At 41.3% G+C, this 20,620-nt stretch overlaps 1 protein-coding gene across 1 annotated transcript in view; it reads left to right on the forward strand.

Moving 5' to 3' along the window:
* The window catches only part of SGCD (sarcoglycan delta), a 302,515-nt gene that overhangs the window by 257,509 nt on the left and 24,386 nt on the right, over positions 1-20,620 (forward strand). The window lies entirely within an intron of this gene.

Here is a 20,620-nt window from a genome sequence, read left to right on the forward strand (position 1 = left end):
CAAGAAACCTTGTTACATGCTCTGCCTACCTAGGGAAGGAAACCAGTGTATCTCATGTCCCCAGACTTTAAAAAGGAACTGCATGATCTGACCTGAAAACTATAATTAGGATCTTCCCCAGTAGTTTAATTTCTACCATGAGAAATGGTTGTGAAGCTGGAAATGAGAATGGGGAAATATGCTTAACTTCAGGAATGCTTAGAGGCAATGATGTGGAATAATCAGAATGCTAAGGACAGCAATACATCTGCCAGCACAGTGGAATGATGAAACAGAAATCATCAGAGGCAGGAGGACTGGGCCCCTCGCTGGCTGATTGCCCCAGCCTACTCACTTCTCTCTGGTCTTGCTTCCTCATCAGTAAAATTTGAAGGGTAGACTATCAGAAGTTGTAATTGTCAGTCTGTTTATGTTTAGACTAGTGGCCTGGTGCAGTAATCTGTGCACACTAAAGGGAAATTAATTAGAAGAAATATTTTAATATCACTATTCGCCCTTTCTCTATAATAGAAGTGTCAACTAAATTCACATCCAACAATGCCAGAGCGAAACACATGCATGCAATTGGCGCCAGCGACAGCTTTATATGTATCGCACATGAGCGAGTCAACTTAGCCTTTTATAGATATAGAATAAACTTGCTTAATTAGACCTGCTTTCTGATGTAGCTAAACTCTTTCCAGCCCAGTGAAGCACCCCGACTTCTCTTTCAGGTAATTGTCAGCAACACAGCAGTAAATATCAACACAAAGCAGATTATTATTGTAGATCACGCAGGGAGAACAAAGGGTAAAATATTTAACTGCAGCAGTGTTTGACTATATTCTGCACAATGAGAAAACTTGAAGTCATTTTCAGGATCCACCATTTCTTCTTTTCAGTCTGGTCAAGTTTCTAAGCTTTCTAAATCTCCATTTTCTGGCTACTGAAAAGAAAATAGGATTCCACCTAGTCTCCTACCACCTACTCCAGGACTTCTGTGAGGATCAAATGAGATGAGGCAGGGAAAACCTTCACAGACATTTGGTTAAAGTGTGAAATGATGGCACCTGGCTATAAAGCAAGTCATGTTCCTGGGCTGAAGAAACTGCAAGAAGGCTAGTCGTAGCTAGGGAGAGAAAACCGGCCTTTGCTACGTGATGTCATTACCCAGCGCCTACAGCCACCATTTCGGGGCTGAGCTGAGCTGTGAGCCACATTTTGTGCCATGGGGTCTCGGCAGTGTCAGCTGTGATTTGGTGGGCTGTCACTCCAGGGTGGTGGTGGGGCCTGTGTTCCACTTGGGAGAAGCCAAGTGTTGCTTTGTGGGTGCCAGGTCCATGGTGCTAGTGCATGTTACGGCAGCTCCTGTGTTGAACGTCTGCCCCCTGGTGGTCAGTGTGCATCATAGCGACCGTTCGGGTGATTGGACACTTAGCATATTAACCTTTTAAATATATATATATAGATTGGCATATGGATTTATTTGTTTGTTTTAATTTAAATCAGTTCCCAATTATTAAAAAAACTGAGAGACTTCTCATCTTTTCTGGATTTCTATTCTTACATGGCGAGACTTGGGAATCTCCAAATAGAGCTGTTGCCTTCAGAAAGGATGGGTGGTCTCTTATGCTCCCAGTTCCCAGCATGTATTATTGTCCCCCTGAGGGTCAGTTGTCATTTGTCACTATATTTGCAATGACTTCTGACATATTTTACGGTTATGTTCCCTGCCTGATCCCTGGAGATGTTTGCAATTACAACCCGGACTTCATGAACTTAAGGTCTCAGAGGTTCCTAGTTGTCTGGTAAAATAAAACATCTCAAATGGCTAAGGTTGCAATGTGTTGTCTAATTAAAGTTTTGCAGCAGTGGGAGCTTTAGAGTCCAAACTGCAGGACTAACCTTTTCACCTGGTCACTGTAATTTTGGGAGGAATTGCTGACTCCTGGATCTGGGAGTAGAGGTGAGCTTGCAGAGCCCTGCATTCTGGTTAATTACATCTCCCCTGCGTTTGCTCTGCCTTGGGATTCAGTCATTCGCTAAGGATGTGTTTTTTTAACTGCTTGGGTAATGATATTCAGATCTGAACTGTAGCCAACTAGATTATTCTGGCCACTTGCTTTATCATCTTCTATTTGCAGAGCCATTTATAATCTTCAAAATTCTCTCCTAACTATAATTTTCTTTCTACACTAACCCTGTGAGAGGGATGGGGCATGTATTGCTATACCTGTTTTACAAAAGCAAGAGGAAATTGGATGTTGTTAAGAAAGGTTTTTACATTTCAGCCTTTCCCCTTAAAATCAGGCCCTGATACTTTGTTTTTAAAGCTGTTTCCTAAAAACCAAAATGGAAACGTGTTTATTTAATTAAAACATCATTCTCCAAGGCCTTAAGACTTCTAGACTGCATTATTCTCCCTCCCCACTGAGACATAATTGAAGATTGATATGATACATTTTATTAATTAGGCCCGTCTGGTTTTCCCACAGAGAAAAAAGGAATGCGTCATTTTTTATGCCAGCTGATTTAAATAAAAAGCCACTTGAATTTAGCTTTTTCCTGCTGGTGCTATACCAAAATGATCAGGATGTGAAATGTGAAATATTTACCTTTATTTCATTCCCTAGGGGATAATGTGAATTTTTGTGGCAAATATATTCTTTCTTGGACCACTGACAAAGTGAGTGTTCTGCAGGATTTGTTTATCCTGATTGACTGATTTGATTACAAAACAATCAAAATGAGTTGAGTGAAATCTTTAGAAGAAATATAGAGGGAAGAGTGACCCGTCCTTGGTTTCAGAGGACATTGGTGTGTGCGTGTTATCCTAAAACAATTAAGACTTTAAACCAGGGGTTAGCAAACATTTCCTATCAAGAGCAAGAGGGTAAATAGCTTAAGTTTTGAGACCCATATTAGCTCTGTTGTAACTCCTCAGCTCTGCTGTTGTCGCTTAAAGGCAGCCATAAACAATGTGAATACAAATGGGCATGACTATGTTCCAATAAAACTTTATTTATAAAAACAGGTGGTGAGTCAGATTTGGCCCAGAGGCCATAGTTTGCAGGCCTCTGCTCCATACTCCTGAGGTGTTGTGTAGCAGAGTCAATGTCAGCTATCGGTTGACAGACCAAATATTGAGCACTTACCATATATCCCTGCATTTTACAGCAGGTAATGTGGACACATTTCAGTCACAACTCATGTGAATAAAATACAGAATCCTTCTTTTTCGGTAGCACCTTAATACCTAATTTTAGCTTTTGTTCCACCAGAGAAACAAACATAAAGTACCAGTGGGACAGGCATAATAACTTCCCCAGGGCTTATCTTGTACAAAGGGAGCATGCCCATATGACTTAATGCGTTCTGTTCCTGCTGATACCCAATGAGATGTTCATTGTCTCATCTGGTCATCATGGGCGACCACTGAGATATCCCTTGCTCTTGTCTGCATGGCTCCTTCACATCCAAAGATATTTTGTGCTATCTGCATGGCCACGTTTGATAATCTTTCTGTTCTTGCATCTCATGAGGGCAGAGAAAACTCCTTAAGACAGCTCGTGGCCTTCCTGCCTGAATACACAGTCAGTCTTACCCGGGCTCCCGCCCCTCCTGCGCTCTTTCCGACATTGGGATAAGTTGGATCACATAAATTTCTCTATCTTTTACCCTTCTCCAGGCTCAGCCTGCAGAGCAGGTCATAGGAACTGGCCAGTGCCTCCGTTGCCTCCCCCTACGTCTATCTTTCATCCCTCCCTCAGTGCAGTCACCTTTTTTCTGGAACAGGAGTGAGGAAACCTCACTCTTACTCCTCATGTCATGAGTTATTTCCAGTCCTCTCATCTGTTAAGCTTTTCAAACCCAAAAGGCACCAAAGACGCTTCATGTACTTCCTATGCATAGTAGAAAACTCTCCTTGCTCCTCTCTCCCCAATCTTATCCATATGTTCTTGGCCTAGGGAATTCCAACCCATCCTGTGGGAAACAATTCAGACATTACCTGTTTCCATGAAGTTTTCCTTGACCAACCACATGTGTGTTAACAGCCCCTGTTATGGGCTCAGATTATATCATGAAATTTCCCTTCCACAGCCTGTTTCACACTCCTATCAGCTTCCTCACCAGACTGAGCTTTGTGAGAGCAGAAACAGCTTTCATCATTCCCCGCTATTCTCTCCCCAGTGTCCAGAACAGTGCCTAGGAGATAGTACAGGGTGGGTGGGTGAGTGGATAGATGGATGGAAGGATGGATGGATGGATGAATGAATGACCTACCCACTAATATACAGTTTAGGATTTTACTTTGATGGTATAAAAACTGTTGAATGTTATCAAGAAGGAATTTTTCCACTTAAGTCAGGAGAGAGAGGTGAGGATGTTACCATTCAGGCTGGCCATTTGTTTTTCAGAATCTTAATTTTTTTGATTTGTGTGTAATGAAGGCTTTCTCTGGGGCTAGTGGCTCATCTTACATGTGCTATTATAATTGACCTAGCTGTGCTGTCCTGCTGTTCTCCCTGCTCGTTTATAAATTAGAGAACATCTTTCAGCATGGTAGGGGAGCTATATTCTCCTACAGGAATATTAAGATGGAAGTATATGTAGGACAATTTAGAGACATCATTGCAGCTCAAATGGAATGTCCCACACTTGCTTTCACAGCATGAAATCATTCACCAGGATAAGACCAAATAAAATGAGAGTTTATTTGCAGGACTGACAATTTTTTAAAGAATAATTTATTGATTTTTTTAGAGAGAGAGAAGAGAGAAACATCAATGTGAGAGCATAACATCCATTGGCTGCCTCCTGCATGCCCCCTGCCAGGCAATCAAACCCGCAATCCGGGCATGTGCCCTCAAACCAGCAACCATTTGGTGCACAGGACAACGCCCAACCAACTGAGCCACACTGGCCAGGGCAGGACTGACAATTTTTAAATAGTCTAGAAGCAGGGATAACATGTTGAAAAAATGAAGACTTCTCTGTGTGACCACTTCTTTCCTTCTCATCTGAGCACTCCCTCGTGGCTCCCACGGTGGTCTAATGTGGCCGCCAACTCAGTATCACAAGCTCAGCATCCCAAGCTCAGCTCTGTATCAGAAGGTAACAATCAATTGGAAGGTGCCTCAGAGGCCACCTGGTCCAACCTGCTACTAATGCAGGAGTCCCACAGTTTTCTGAACAGATGGCATCAGCTTGTTCTTTGTGCATTTCTAGTGACAATTACTTATTACCGCAGGGGACAAATGACTTCCCTGTTGGATGATAACATGGAAAGTTCCTTTCAGAGGAGCAGTGTCTTAAAGTGCTCAAGTCTGGACACACCAGTCTTGGAGTCATAGCTCTGCTCCTGACCGGCTGAGTGCCCTTGGCAAGTTACTTAACCTCTGAGACTTATTTCTCTATATATACAAAAGGGAGGACAGTGATATCTGATCCATTATATTATGAGGATAAATGAAAAAATATATATGCACATCATTTGGTGTGTTGCCTGGCACATAGGAAATATGTAATAAGTAGCTTAAAAATCAAATACCAAGAAAGTTCTAAGACTGATATTTGCATGTAAAGGTCAGGAATAGAATGATCTATAGCTACCATGACTAGCAAAGTCATGCCATTATCTTACAGCATGTATGACATCCTGTGACTCTATTTGGCTTTGAAATGAAGAACTCTGAACTTTTTCTGCAGAATGGCTTGATTCTTGCCCATATCTATATGGGGGAGGTAGGAGGAGCAGGGAGAGAGAAGAGAGGAGAGAGAGAGAGAGAGAGAGAGAGAGAGAGAGAGAGAGAGAGAGAGAGAGAGAAAGAAAAAGAAGAAGAAGAAGAAGAAGAAGAAGAAGAAGAAGAAGAAGAAGAAGAAGGAGGAGGAGGAGGAGGAGGAGGAGGAGGAGGAGGAGGAGGAGGAGGAGGAGGAGGAGGAGGAGGAGGAGGGAGGGAGGGAGGGGAGGAGGAGGAGGGAGGGGAGGGGGTAGGGGAGGGGAAGGGAAGGGAAGGGAGGAGAGGAGGGGAGGGGAGGGGAGGGGAGGGGAGGGGAGGAGAGGGGGAGACTAGGCTAATCTATTTTCTTAAGAAAGTGAGACAGAAGACGGTGAAAACTCCTTGAGGGTCTTGTCGATGCTCTTTGGCCATCTTGCTTTGCCCAGCTCGCTGTTCCTACTGCACCAGCCAGTAGATACCAATAGACAACACAACATCAAACAAATCAATTAGTTTGGAAGGAAAGGCTATTTCTTTCCTATCAGTACCTGCATGCAGAGTTTGATGACCCTGTGCGTTCAGTTAATTTTTTTCTATTTCTAAAGCTTGAAATTACCTAGCTCATCAAGGTGATAATTGAAATCTCTGCCTGATCTCTAAAAGTAATTGGCTTCTCTTCTCAAACAAAAGACCATTGTTCTTGATTTTTCTGAATTACCATGCATTCTAATCAGGAGATGTCCTTACAAGTAAGAGGGCTGCGATTTAAAACCTAGCTCCTCAGTTCAACAAACCAAGAAAGGAATGAGGCTTTTTGATGACTCCCCAAGTTCCCTAATCACCCACTTTTACTTCTCGAAGGATGAGTCAACACCAGAACCGGATTCATCAAAGTGGCAATGAGAGACAGTGGGCAGAACTCTTGAGAAATGTGTGAGAGTACTCCTCAGCATTTCCCACAATGACATCAACCTCAGTCAGAGTCACCTTCCCAATTTAAAGCACATGTCATACCTGTGGGCTGAAGATAAGGTTGATGTGCAAGGGGCTTCTCAAAAACCAAGAGTGAGGGCCCTGAAGTTTCCTTTAAGACCATGAGGTTATTACTTTCTGGTCACGAACTTTCATCTTGTTACACCACTGCCTCCAAATGCAAAACACCATTAGGGAGAAAAAAACAAACAAAAACCGTTAGGTCTCATTCTCCTGGATAAAGGCATCTTCCAGCCCAGGAAGAATAGGAAGGCATTTGTTTTTTAATGAAATAGCATTAGGGACGTCCACGTTTACTTCCTTCAATGGATGTAGCCAGTTCCTAGAGCAGTTGTTAAATGACTGATTTTCTTTCTCCTTACCCCATGCGTTGGAACCTATTATTCCCTCACCGAGCATATCCACAGTCACAACCTCTGATTTTCTTTATCAGGATAACTCCTACTTAGCTTTAACATCACCCATTCCTGGATTTTCGCCAGCATCTGTGTCTGTACCTTTGTATGGAGCCTGCACTGTCGTCTTATAATTTACCTGTTTGCCCACCTTTCCCCAGGAGACTGTGCACTCCACCTTTGTACCTTCAAGTTCATGCCATGCAACAACTTCCCAGTAATGGTTTTGTTGAGTGGCTCTGACAGAAAGCAAACTACTCTAATTGAGGTACTTATTTTTTCTTTCAACACGTATTTATTGAGCTATTATACAGAAGGAATAGCAAATTATAAGGGTATGAGCTTCCAAAGTCTGCAGGATTAAGAGAACAAATTATAATAAAAAAAATTACCCTTAGAAATCTCTTAAATTGTACCTATAATGCAAGGTTTTTACAGGTCAACCCTGTACAATACTTGGTAATTCTAATGCACTTCTAGGTTTGACAGTCACTGAGTTAAAAGAAGGAACAGAGGGTCATCTATTTGCACACATCTGGACAGCCATATTATTCTGCAGCTCAATAACTATTAAATTCCTAAACGTGAAACAGGGAATGGGTGTGCTGCTCCTACTCACCTGAGAGCTTCTTTTACTATTAAGTCCTTATAGCCTTAACACATGTAAAGATATTTGTTTTAAGAATTAAATGAGATGACAATTATAAAAACAGCATAGGTCCTAGCACCTCATGAATGATCAATAAATGTTTGCTTACTTTAAATTGATGTCTTCCTTGTTTGGAACTATATACACATTGGTCTTTGGATGTTATAGAAAAGACCTGGTACTTCTCTGTGTCTAGAGGCATTTGTGTTGGGCGTTACAGTATACTATTAGAAAGAAAATGTTGACTAAGCACTTCAACTGGTGTTTAAAACCGTGTTTAAACATCGGTGACTAAAATTTGCTTCATTCCATGCCACTGTGCATAGGGTTAATTTTCCACTCATAAATGTACAGACCTGTATTTCCAGTCAGTTCTCTGAACAACTTAATTTATCAGCTCAACATCCTTCTCTCCAGGAACTCTTTTTGCCTTTTATCATAAATTCTACCTGGGTATCAAGGTAATGGTCCAGCAAAAATGGGGATATTTCTACTCCCTAAGTCATCTCCAAACAAACTCAGGGAGAAATGTATTGAAACCCAACCTAGTGATACCAAAGCCAAAAGAATCTAACTTTCTTTAGAAAATAATTCTCAATTAAAAGGCAATATGGTTTTTTATTCTTCAGAAAGTTCTAGATTCAAACTAACTTTGTACAGCTTCTCTTTCTGATATAGTAGGAGTTCTGTTTGAGGGGAATATAAATACCCCAGGTTTAATAAAGCCAGACTTTACTATTTTAATTTAGGTTTTCTGTTACTATTAGTGGCAGGCAACTCTCATGGGTCTCTTGTGTTTCCGAATGTCTTGTAAGTGAGTCACTAACTGCCTTTTGCTCCAAACTCTATTCTCAAGGATGTTTGTATGGTGAACAGCTTTAGGAAAGAAAGATAATGTCTGCCTCCAGAGCAGAGGGCAGCTATGCTCACTATCTGGTAGAACAGAATCTCCCTCCAGAGCAAAGGACAGGCCAAGAACTGCCTATTAAAAAAAAAAAAAAAAAAAAAAAAAAGAATTAGGTTCCCTAAGATCAGGGTTTCTCTGCTGTAACAGAAGCCACTGCATTTTCAGACATCCATCTAGGCCCATCTGTGTTCCCCCTCCCATGAGATTTGGGGCAAGGGAAAGTGACAGTGCTGTGATGACACTTATACTGCTTGCTGTGCCATGAGTAATAAAGTCCCTTGTCTGTGACCCAGGAATCCCATGTCCTCTGCCAGAATCCATGAAACAGTGGCAGGGCTACCTTGTCAGCTTGCAGGTAGGGTGAAATCTGAGATTCTTCACAGTAACTGACAACTATGTGGAAGACACTTTTAAATAAGATTTCAAAAAGGAAAAATAAAACTCGCATTAAACTCTATAGTGGGTGATTCTGGGACATGAAACATACGCCTCTGAGTTTGCTCCTCCTTTTTTTCTTTCCTTTACTCATGCTATTTCTTCTGCCTGGAATCTCCTCCCTTCCATGTATTCATCTAAGTCATTCAACAGCTGGCATTTAAAAACTGTGCTGCATGGTATGACTTTTTAATAAAGTCATGTAATAAGTCAATGGCTCATGCTGCAAAAACTGATTGAAATGAAAGGATTCAACTTCAATCATGTTGTTGTATGCTAGACAACAGTTCTAATAAGGAATATTTATTAATTCCATTGTTCAGCCGTTTACTACATACCTAATTTGTGCCCAGTAGAGTATTGGATCTTGAGGATACAGAAATAGGGAATTCTCTGGATAATGAGGCATGGGAGTAAATGAATCTATATATATAAAAAGCCAGAGACCAGAATGCTGTAATGACCGTAACGACCGGTCACTATGACACCCACTGCAGCCAGTGAACCCACCTGATCAGGGGGTGCGGCCGACTGGCCAACCTCCCGCAGCCCCAACCCCCAGCCAACCCTTCCCCTGGTCGGACTCTCCCACCCCAATGGAGGGCGGGGAGGCCAGCCAACCCCCCTGTGGCCCTTCCCCTGGATCTGGCCCCAACCCTGATTGGCCTGCCTCACCCTGATCAGCCCCCAGCCCCTGATCGCACCCTGCACCCCAATAGGGGGTGGGGCTGGCCAGCCAACCTCCCGCAGACCCTCCTCCCAGCCATCCCAGCTCTGATCGGGTCCCCATCGGGGCTGGACGGCCAACCAACCTCCCGCTGTCTCCTCCTCCTGACAGGCCTGGCCCTGATCCATCCTGATTGGGGCCAGGCTGGCCAGATCCCATCCATGCACGAATTCGTGCACTGGGCCTCTAGTAGAAACATAAAATGGCATTTAAATGCTACATGCTTAGTACTCTTTTACCAACTATAAAGAAAATGTAAGTTAAAAATGCACAAAATTTCAAAACCAATAAAACTTTAATGATTTTAATTCAATATAAAAAATCATGTTTTGCTGAAACTAAATCATTTTGAAGTGATTAGATGAAAAATATATATGTGATGTTGGGTTCTACTTATCAACTTGATCTTCTGATTTTATGCATGATTTTCATCAATGTTATTTTTTCTTTATTCAAAAAGAAATTCATTTTGAATTCTTTATCCATTCCCTTGATGGGCCAATCAATTTACTATGCATCAACAGTAAAATATTGAAATAAAAACAACTTTTTTATTAAAAAGTTTTAATGTTGGCAGTATAGCAGATGTCCCCCTTTTTCCCCTTTAATGAAACATTTTTTTATTACATAACTACTACTATACCTATTGCTAATCAACTGTGGCTAAATGGTTTATACAAAAGATGAGCTGTACACAGTATAGCCATGTGAATGGTGAATACAATACTGATCATACATTGAGTTTTACATGCTTATAGCATCTAACTTGTGATTATTTCATTTTCCTATAATTGTTTTCTATTCAAATTACCTGACCTTCATTTTATTTGACCTTCATTTAGTAAAAATATTACTAAACAAGCAAAGGAGGACATTGGAGTCTTATGGCAGTATTTGATTTTAAGATCAGTATTAAGATAAGCCTCACCATGTGTCAGTTGCATTTTATAAGAAATTCAAATTCCTACAGTTTTGCATAATTCAAGGCTGATTTTCCCCTTGGGGGAAAATGAGGAATTGGTTTACAAAGCATATATATATATACGGTTTTGTAGCATATTTCTGTGTAGATGCCACTCTTTATTTTCTTAGCATTATCCTATCTAATAAAAGAGAAAAATGGTAATTGGCGTACGACGATACCCTTTTCATTGGCTAATCAGGGCTATATGCAAATTAACTGCCAGCTATGATTGGCAGTTAACTGCCAACTATGATTGGCAGTTAACTGCCAACTAAGATTGGCAGTTAACTGCCAACAAGATGGCGGTTAATTTGCATATGTAGGCACAATGCAGGGAGGCGAAAGGGAAAGCAGGAAGAAGCCCCCTGCCACTGACAGTGATCGGAAACCCAGGGGGGAGCTAAGAGCTGGGGGGCAGGGCAAAGGCGGCCCTGGGGCCACCTTTGCCCTGCCCCCCAGCCATGATCAGAGAATCAGGCGCCTTTGCTGCCCTGGCCAGTGATAGCAGGAAGTAGGGGTGGAGCCAGCGATGGGAGCTGGGCACGGTCGAAGCTGGCAGTCCCAGGAGCTAGGGGTCCCTTGCCTGGGCCTAAAGCGGAGCCCACGATCGCGGGGCCGCTGCAGCTGCGGGTCCCCGCTGCCCGGGCCGGACGCCTCAGCCAGAGGCATTAGGCGTGGGCAGGGGCGGAGCCTGCAACCGCGGGGAGCTGGGGGTCCCCTGCCCAGGCCTGACACCTCTGCCAGAGGCCTCAGGCCTGGTCAAGGGGCCGATCTGGTGATTGGTGATCGGAGGGTGATGAGGGTCAACTCCTCTGGCCGAGGCATCAGGCCTGGGTGGGGGGCGGAGCCAGGGATTGGGGGGATATGATGGTCCCCTTGCCCAGGCCTGAAGCCTGGGTCACAGGCGTCAGGCTTGGGCGGGGGGTGGAGCAAGCGATCAGAGGGAGATGGGGGTCCCCTGCCCAGGCATGATTCCTGGGCCAGAGGCTTCAGGCCTGAGCGGGGGCCAGAGCCAGTGATCAGGGGGATATGGGGGTCCCCTGTCCAAGCCTGACACCTCTGGCAGAGGCATCAGGCCTGGGCAAGGGGCCGATCAGGCGATCGGAGGGTGATGGGGTCAATGCCTGAGGGCTCCCAGTATGTGAGAGGGGGCAGGCTGGGCTGAGGGACACTCCCCTCCCCACACACACCCAGTGCACGAATTTCGTGCACCGGGCCCCTAGTCTATAATAATAAAAGGGTAATATGCTAATTATACCAGACATCATTCCGGACATCATTCCAGATGAAGCCAGGGCCGGAGGGAGCCCGGGTCCCTGGTGTCAGAGGGAAGCGGGTGCTGGCAGCCAGGGGAAGGAAGGCCTACTCTTGCATGAATTTCATGCATCAGGCCTCTAGTATAAAATAATGGGATAAAGATGAGACAACATCCATGCCAACGTGGATTTTATAATCCTCTCCCACCATTAATGCCTGACAAACAGCAGGGTCTGCGCAAACCATGGCTTTGGACTGCTTCTGTGATTTATATGGAATGACATATATCTGACTCTGACCCACTATTCATTCTTGGATCATTACCGTCTACCACTGAGAGAGGAATAAACTATGTCTACCATATGGACCAGTGTATTAGTAACAACTTTAGTTGCAAGTGAAAGAAAGAATGCCTAACTCAAACACACTTTTAAAAGGGATGAGAGGGGTGGTAATGATTGGCTCACATAACTGAGAAGTCCAGGGATTAACATGATTCAGACATTTCTGAATCCAGGCACTCAAATGATGTAACTGAAGTGTTATTTTACTTTTTCCATTTCTGAGCTGTGATTTCCCTTGTGTGGGTTTCATTCTTAGGAAAGCTTTTCCATAGTTCTGTCAAGATGCCTCCCAGGCTTTCATCATATTCTTTAATTTACTACAGAAGAAAGAAAGAAAGAATTTCTCCTCAGTTCCAATAAAATTGTGGAATTGCCTGACTTAGCTCTCATGCTTATTACTGAATTAACAATGGGCAGCCAAGGGAGTGTAGTGCTCTGATTGGCCAGGATGGGTCACGTGGCTCTTCATGTGAATATATTGAAGGGGTAGATCCCCAAAGAAATTCTAGTTGCTGTAACTAGATAATTGGGGACCACGTAAAATAACAGATGTCCATTGTCTACTTGAAGGTCTTTTTTGATTTAAAATGTTCAAATATAGAAACTGCTTAAAAATTTCTTGAAATCAGTAAATACTTATAGTAAAATAAGAAAGTAGGTTACTCGTATCTGTTAGTAAATCAGGTATCAATTAAGCAATGATTGATATAGAATAATGTCTTTATATTTATATTGCTTTAAATGTTGGTCTGAATTGCATAGCATCATTAAAATATAGCGATGGCTTAGATGACTATTTTCTCACATTTTAGTTTTTAATGCAGCTAACAATACATGTAGGATGCCTTTGTAGTCACCTTCAAGTTACCACCATTCACCTGGTGGTAGGTTACCTCAGTTAAAAAAAATTCTGAAGTTTTAGCTTCAAAAACATACTAGCTATTTTCTCCCTGTAAACATCAACCCAAGAAACCAAATCTGATGTGAAAGTTTGGAAGAAGAGAAATGACATTTTAACTCTTCTTTGAAGGCCTTTAATTTGTAACAATCTGTGCATAATAAGGATTCAGCAAACTTTTATTTAAAACCTCTGCATGTCAAATACTGTTATAGACATTCTTAATATGGTAGTTAATCAAACTTCTTTTCTCACAAATTAAAGTTTTAATTTATAAATTGAGCCATCTTGTTATTACAGTAATTTTCAAGGTAGGTACTGAAGAAATCCACTTGTGATAATAGAAATAAGAATATGTATGGTAAATTCTATTGTTGGAAAACCTTGTTACCCTTCCCTGAAGATTTATACTGCCCTGCCCATGTCCGGAATCATGTGATTAGCTTGGACCAATGGAATGTGAGTAGAAGTGACAAGTGCCACTACCAAGCAGAATCTTGAAGATCTCTTGCTTGGTTCTGCCATTTTCTCTGTTTTCTCTTTTCCCTTCTGCCATGATATCAGCAAATTGTTTCTATAAGCCATTGGAATTCTGTGTCCTTGTTACTGCTGCATAACTAAGCCTAAACTGACTGATACAAATCCAAAGATTTAAAAGGATTTCATATCAGCTTAACCGTGGTTACCCTTTTGATCCATAAATAGCCTTGTTAGTCCCTCCCACCTGAAGGTCAGTGGGATAAAGCCTGTACTAATTACGAAGAACTCAATATTCTGAGTATTGGCAATGAGCTGTGACTGCCTTGCATTGAGTCTGTCTAGACATAATGTACCACTCAAAAAAAAAAAAAGGGTTTCTTTGTCGTGACTCTGTGTTCACAGGTGTTGAAGAGCCTTTTTTCGCGTTATTTTAAAGCACTCTAATATTTGATTTTGTGTCTTGGCTAGGTGTTTAATAGTGATGTAGCTTTGATCTTGTCCTCTATCACTCTTTTGTAGTACCTTGTTTTTATTCACAGTGAGTTCAGATATGTTTACTAAAACACTCCAATCAACCTGGTACAATCATGTTCAATTTTGTCAGAAATTCTAAGCTAGAAGTCACTTGGAGGATATATTTAAACCCATATTTTTCTCCCATTTTCATGAAGGCTGCAGTAGTATAGTGTATTATCTATCTTCTGAGTGTATAGTAATCTCAATTCATATGTATAGCAGGTACAGTTTCCAGCCTGAAATTAAAAAAGTGGATTTCTTTTCATTTATGTAAAACACCTATTTTTTAGATAGCATAAATTTATTATTTAACTCATGATATCCCCATCCCCCACCATTCTCACTCCAGTTATATGTCTCAGTTATGGTGGGAGTCCCGGTATCATGAGAAAACTTCTGAATAGTGGCAGTTAAGTCCTTGTTTTCTCCTCCTATCATGACATCTGTCAAGAGGCCTTTATTTCTCCTGGTCTTTCAGTCATTGGTTGTGGCAGAATGTTACTGCATCCCCCTAATCCTGACAACAAGACCTGCATTCCATCCATTCTCTGTCCCACAGCCCTGCTGCCCTTTGGTGGTGGAAAACCTTTGCTCCTTCCTGTGCCAGGCTCAGGGGCACACTGAAATGCCCTCAGTCTGTCTATAGGATTCCTCAGGAAATTATTTATCTTGGATTCTTAGCACTTTGCAAGGCTTTTTCTGGAAAAGGTTTGAGGGTACATGTTCTCTCTGCTCTCAGATTCCCAGATTCCCTGGAGGTTTCAAAGGTCTGCCCCTCCCTGCACTAGGACTTCTTATAGGCCCATTGTCAGGGATTCCCCATTATCTATCTTTTGTTTCTTTCTTTGTGACCTACCCCCTTCTCCCTTCATCCAGGAGATAGTTGATTTAGTTTGATGATATATTACTTTGACTCTTCAACAGGATTTTAAGAATTCATTATTTATACCCTGATCTAGCCCTTCTGAGATCCAAAAGCCAAGAACTTGACTGTCTGTTGCCTACATACTGCTGTGTCATTCCTTACTTGACATAGTTTGTAAAGAATACAACACCTGTTACCTGACTAGGGAGAAGGGTTACCGAATAACAGGAAGTAGCATGTGTTCCAAAAGAGCACAATCATTATTATATCAAGATATTATTCTATCACATACATATACATATATAAAAACACATATGTACTAGTAGCTATAGATTAAGTAAAACACAAACGAGCTCTGAGTACAGCATCTTTTGATCAAAGGCCAGGCATTTTTATATGGAAATTAATATTTGTTTTCATTGGTCTTTCCATCTATTCCTGTCTGAAGATCAGGATGGTATTTAAAGGTATATTAGAAATCCATGCCAACCATCATATCATAGAGCACTTGTCTGGCTTCACGCCTGTTCTATTTGTTGAAATTGCTTCTTTAGACTCAATCCTCTTTAGTTATTATACTTATTACTCTCAGTAAAAGAGTGCTTGAATGTACTCAAATTTTACACATTTTTGTGCATTATTAGAGCTTACAACAAGGCCCCATCTTTTTTCTTTTACCAAGAAAAGCTTCATGGATATTCTAAAGAACAGGCTCTTGAACTAACACAAAAGAGCACAACCAAAATGAACAGAATCAAATGAAGGATCCAAAAGAACACAACCAATTGATTATGAAATACTTGTTTCTTATTTATGCATATTAGTTTATATTTATCCTTTATAATAAGCAATTCATTATAACTTTCCTTTTATAGATCATCTTAACATGAGAATAATTCTGTGCTAGATTATTACACAAGCCTTTAATGATGTAGATTGAATCAATAATGGTAAGCAGTCATGACAGGGAGATTGAAAAATAACCTTTAAATGTCGTTTTCCTTTTTTCCAAGTTAGAATTGTTGTGTACTTGAAAAAGCACTTAATTAAGGGTCTGAAAAGTATTCTCAGTTTGGCTACGTCATTAATAAGCAATTCATTTCTCTGAGCTGTATTTTCTTCAACAATAAAAGAAGGAATATTAGACTATGTCAGTGTTTCCCAAAGTGTAGAAATGATACCACTAGTGACCCTGGATACAATTATAGGTGGTATATTAAATCATAGAGTAACAAAGCCATTCCCGTTCAACTCTGCCATCCTGATTAGGCAAGGATAAAATATTGTTGACGCTAATTGTAGAGTGACTTAGTGTTACTTCGGCATTACTTCTACTTTTTAATCAAACATTGACCTTGAATTCAGAGTTGTTTGGCGTTTAATAGTTTCTAGGTAAAAATGTTGTTGTGCTGTTATTATATTAATTCTTTGGTTATCTTCTTTGAGATAAGAAATGTTGGTTTTCCATTATGGTAGTAGAACAGAATTGCCTTTTAAAATTTAAGAAAAGTACTCATTATAAAAAATAATAAGTAAATGTTACGGCAGGTAGAAAGTCCATGACTGAGTTGTTGGCACCACTGGATAAGTGTCCTAAAAGGACTTTTCAAAGAGTCCAATTTTATGTGTCGTTTTATCCTGGTTTTGGTCAAGGTGAAAGATGGCATAATGTAAGCTGGGTTCTCACCTTTCCGCTTATGAAGCAGAGTGCAAAGTGGTAAAAATAAGCTTCAGAATAGAAACAGGACACATCTCAGGACATCAGCCTTACATGATGATTTCAGCAGCTGGATACACACACACACACACACACACACACATAAACACAGTACACATGCACACATGACAAATATATAAATAGATGTATTCAGGAACGGATGCCAAATTTTCATGAATTTGCAGGGTAAAGCACTGGTGTTCAAACAATTTTATTGCTTGTTTTTGAATGGGTGGAATTGAGCAGACTGGAAAGTCTGCAGAGTAGGTTAGTAGGTATAGAATCTGAGACATCCCTAAATTCAGGACAAAATGCAGAGATCGCCAAGGCTATGTAGTGACAGAAACAATAGAAAAAGTTTGAAACTGCAGAGTATTTCCACTGTGAGCACAGAAGTGAGCCAACCGCAATTATGCATTGGAATTTGATCCAAAAGAACAGAGGTTCCCAAGAAGATTGAGTTGTTCCTATCTAACCCCTCTCTCATTCACCTGGTAATGAACACCCTCTCCATGCAATTTTGTAGTGAAAGAATCTACATGCATATGAAGTATATAGCAATTAGAGTTAGAATGGCTTGAAGCCTTTTTAGTTCTACCTTGAGAAAAAATATGGGAAAGAGCAGAGGTTTATGCCGAAGACAAAGATCGAGAACATTGAGATCTTGAGGGCGAATTCAAAATAATATGAAAAAGGACTAAAATGACCCTGTACACTTGAAATATTCTGGGGGTTTTTTCTTCCCTGGAGCCACATATTGAACAAAAAATAAATTATGGTCTTGCATTCAAGAAACTGGGTTTGGAAAGAGCAAGAATGTATTCTCTTGGCGATCTGTTATGGGTGTAGGATGGAAAAATTAAACTTCCTGCTACTTATATCATTGCCCCACGACTATGGGGAATTGGGATGGAGGTCAACATGAAAAGCAAACTACATAAACTACTTCATAGTCCTCCAGTCATCAGGGACTTTTGAGGGAAGAGTTTGAGAAGCAAGGAGAAAAGATTTAGGCTTTATAGTCTTAAAGCCCTCACGTAGTATTGCAGCTATGGGATACCATTTTCTTATCGGTCTTGTCCACCAAGGATTACAGGAGGTGATGTAGGTCTGATGAATGAGACGTGCATGGAATATGGAGATTCTTCTCTCCAGTCCTCTCTCATTGGCTTTGAGAGTCGTGATAAACAGAGCCAAGAGAATTTTTAAAAAAATTTTTTCAAAAGATGCACATATTTCTATATAGACCAAGTCTTAATGGGGAATACATACTCTGTAAAAACTCAGTGAATGGTTGGCTACCATTGCCAATTCCAACACCCTTAGAAAAACAAGTTCAATATGCCTCTCTGAATAAACAGTTTGTTTTTGGCCTGGGGGCAATATCACTTGGTCACACCAGGCACTTCAAAAATACCTTCATTTTCAAGACCCAGGGGCAATATTCTGGGATGCTTTATAGGGTGTGTCCCGTGGGCATCTAGTTCTGGAATGCCATACTTTAGTAAACAGGGCTAAGGCAGTATAGATGGCTTCCTGCCAAGCTAACATCAAGTTCCTACAAATGTATCTTTCAATAGCTCCCTCACAGAGCAGTGAGAAAGAAGAGGGAAGAGGTAGTTGGGGCAGGGGTGGGAAGGGGGATAACTTTGTGATGCAATCAGCTCGTGCAGCCATGAGCATCAACGTAAGTACTTTTGAATCCATCGTATTTTGCCAGAGGATGACCGTGTCTAGGAGTGGTAATTGCTGTATTTAACTTCCTGCTCTGATTTCAGGGAAAGGTTGTCCCCAGGCCCTGACCTGGCTTTGCTTAGAGAGCCAGCCTGGGGAGCTACTGGTTTAGCTTTAATCCAGTACATGCATTTTTTAATCGGGTTTTATATTTTAATGACTTCCTGACACTCCCCTAAGTGAAGTACATCAAAAAATGTGGATCTCTGCAGCGTGGGGTAGCCTGACAGGCTGGTAGGCTGCTGCAGAGACTTTCGCCATGGGCTCTGCAGTCCTTGAGAAATATTTAAAATGAGCTGCTGGCATGCAAGAGAATTATGGGAGTCGGGTAAGATAGTCATTATTTTATCAACTCCTATTTCATAAATTAAGGGTTTTTTTTCCCCCAGCCAAAGTAATGTCCCCAATTACCTATTCCAATACACTTTCCAATTAGGTAGAAAACACTGGGTTTAATTATTAGAAACTAGACAGACTCAGGTTAAAGGGGAAAAAAAGTTATATATATTTAAATATATATAACACATATATGTGTATATACACATAAAGACTATATATATATGCTTAGTGGTTTCTCACAGAATCCAGGGAGCAGCACCCAATTTCTTAAGGAAACACTGGAGCCAAGTCCGGGCTCTGCCCCCCCTGCTCTGCAGCCCACATGGCAGACTGAACCCATGTCTTCGTGGTACCCACCAAGCCCTTTGCTCTCCTCCCTGCTTTTGCACATGGTCTTCCCTTGAGCTGGTGTGCCCTTTCGTGGACTGTAGGATAGGCATTCCCCACCCTTTTTCCAAAATAGCCTAGTTTTCCACCCAATTATCTCCTTAATATTCCCTTTGTAGTATTTAAATTAACAGAAACCATCTTACCTGTTTATTATCTTCCCCCAAACTTGAATGTGAGCTTCATGAGGAGCTTGTTCGCCTCCAAGTACCCATCATCTAGACCAGTGGTCGGCAAACCGCGGCTCGCGAGCCACATGTGGCTCTTTGGCGCCTTGAGTGTGGCTCTTCCACAAAATACCATGTGTGGGCGTGCACATACAGTGCAATCGAAATTTCATGGCCCATGCGCAGAAGTCGGTTTTCGGCCTGGGCGAGTCTATTTTGAAAAAGTGGCGTTAGCAGAAGTGGGGGTATGTTCGCTGAGGTCGACCCCTCAGATTGAGGGCATTTTTAGCAAAGGCCAGCTTAGGAGTACCCTAATTAAGTTAATAACAATGTACCTACCTATATAGTTTAAGTTTAAAAAATTTGGCTCTCAAAAGAAATTTCAATCGTTGTACTGTTGATATTTGGCTCTGTTGACTAATGCATTTGCCGACCACTGATCTAGACATTGCCCCACACTTCCAATAAATGTTGACTGAGTGAATATATAAATGCAGGCTCAGCTGCAGTTAAGGGTGAGCAAGCACTAGTAGGAGACCATTGTGAGCTAGGAGACACTCCAAAATGTCTACTTCCAGTTGGCTACCTTAAATAAGTTCTATCTGTGTGTGTGTTTCCTTTAAATCTTTTATTTTTAAAATGTTTATTATTGAGAGTATTACGATGCCCCTCCCTTTTTTCCGCCATGTCTCTCACCACCCAGTTCCCACCCCACCTTAGGCCTTCACCACCCTATTGTCTGTGTTCATGGGCAATGCTTATATGTTCTTTTAAGGGGTTAATCTCTTCCCACTCCCCTCCCCCTTTTCCTCTGAGATTCATCATTCTGTTCCATGCTCCTGGTTCTCTTTTATTCATCAGTTTATTATGATCATTAGATTCCACATATAAGTGAGATCATGTGATACTTGTCTTCTTCTGACTGGCTTATTTCACTTAGCATAATCATCTCCAGATACCTCCATGCTGTCTTAAAGGGTAATAGATCCTGCTTTTTTATAGCTACATAGTATTCCATTATGTAAATATACCACAGATTTTTTATCTACTCATCTACTGATGGGCACTTGGGTTGTTTCCAGATCTTCACTATTGTAAATAACACTGCTATGAACATAGTGGTGCATACATTCTTTCTGATTGGTGT

This window comes from Myotis daubentonii, chromosome 5 (assembly GCF_963259705.1).
Source record: "Myotis daubentonii chromosome 5, mMyoDau2.1, whole genome shotgun sequence".
Lineage (NCBI taxonomy): Eukaryota > Metazoa > Chordata > Mammalia > Chiroptera > Vespertilionidae > Myotis > Myotis daubentonii.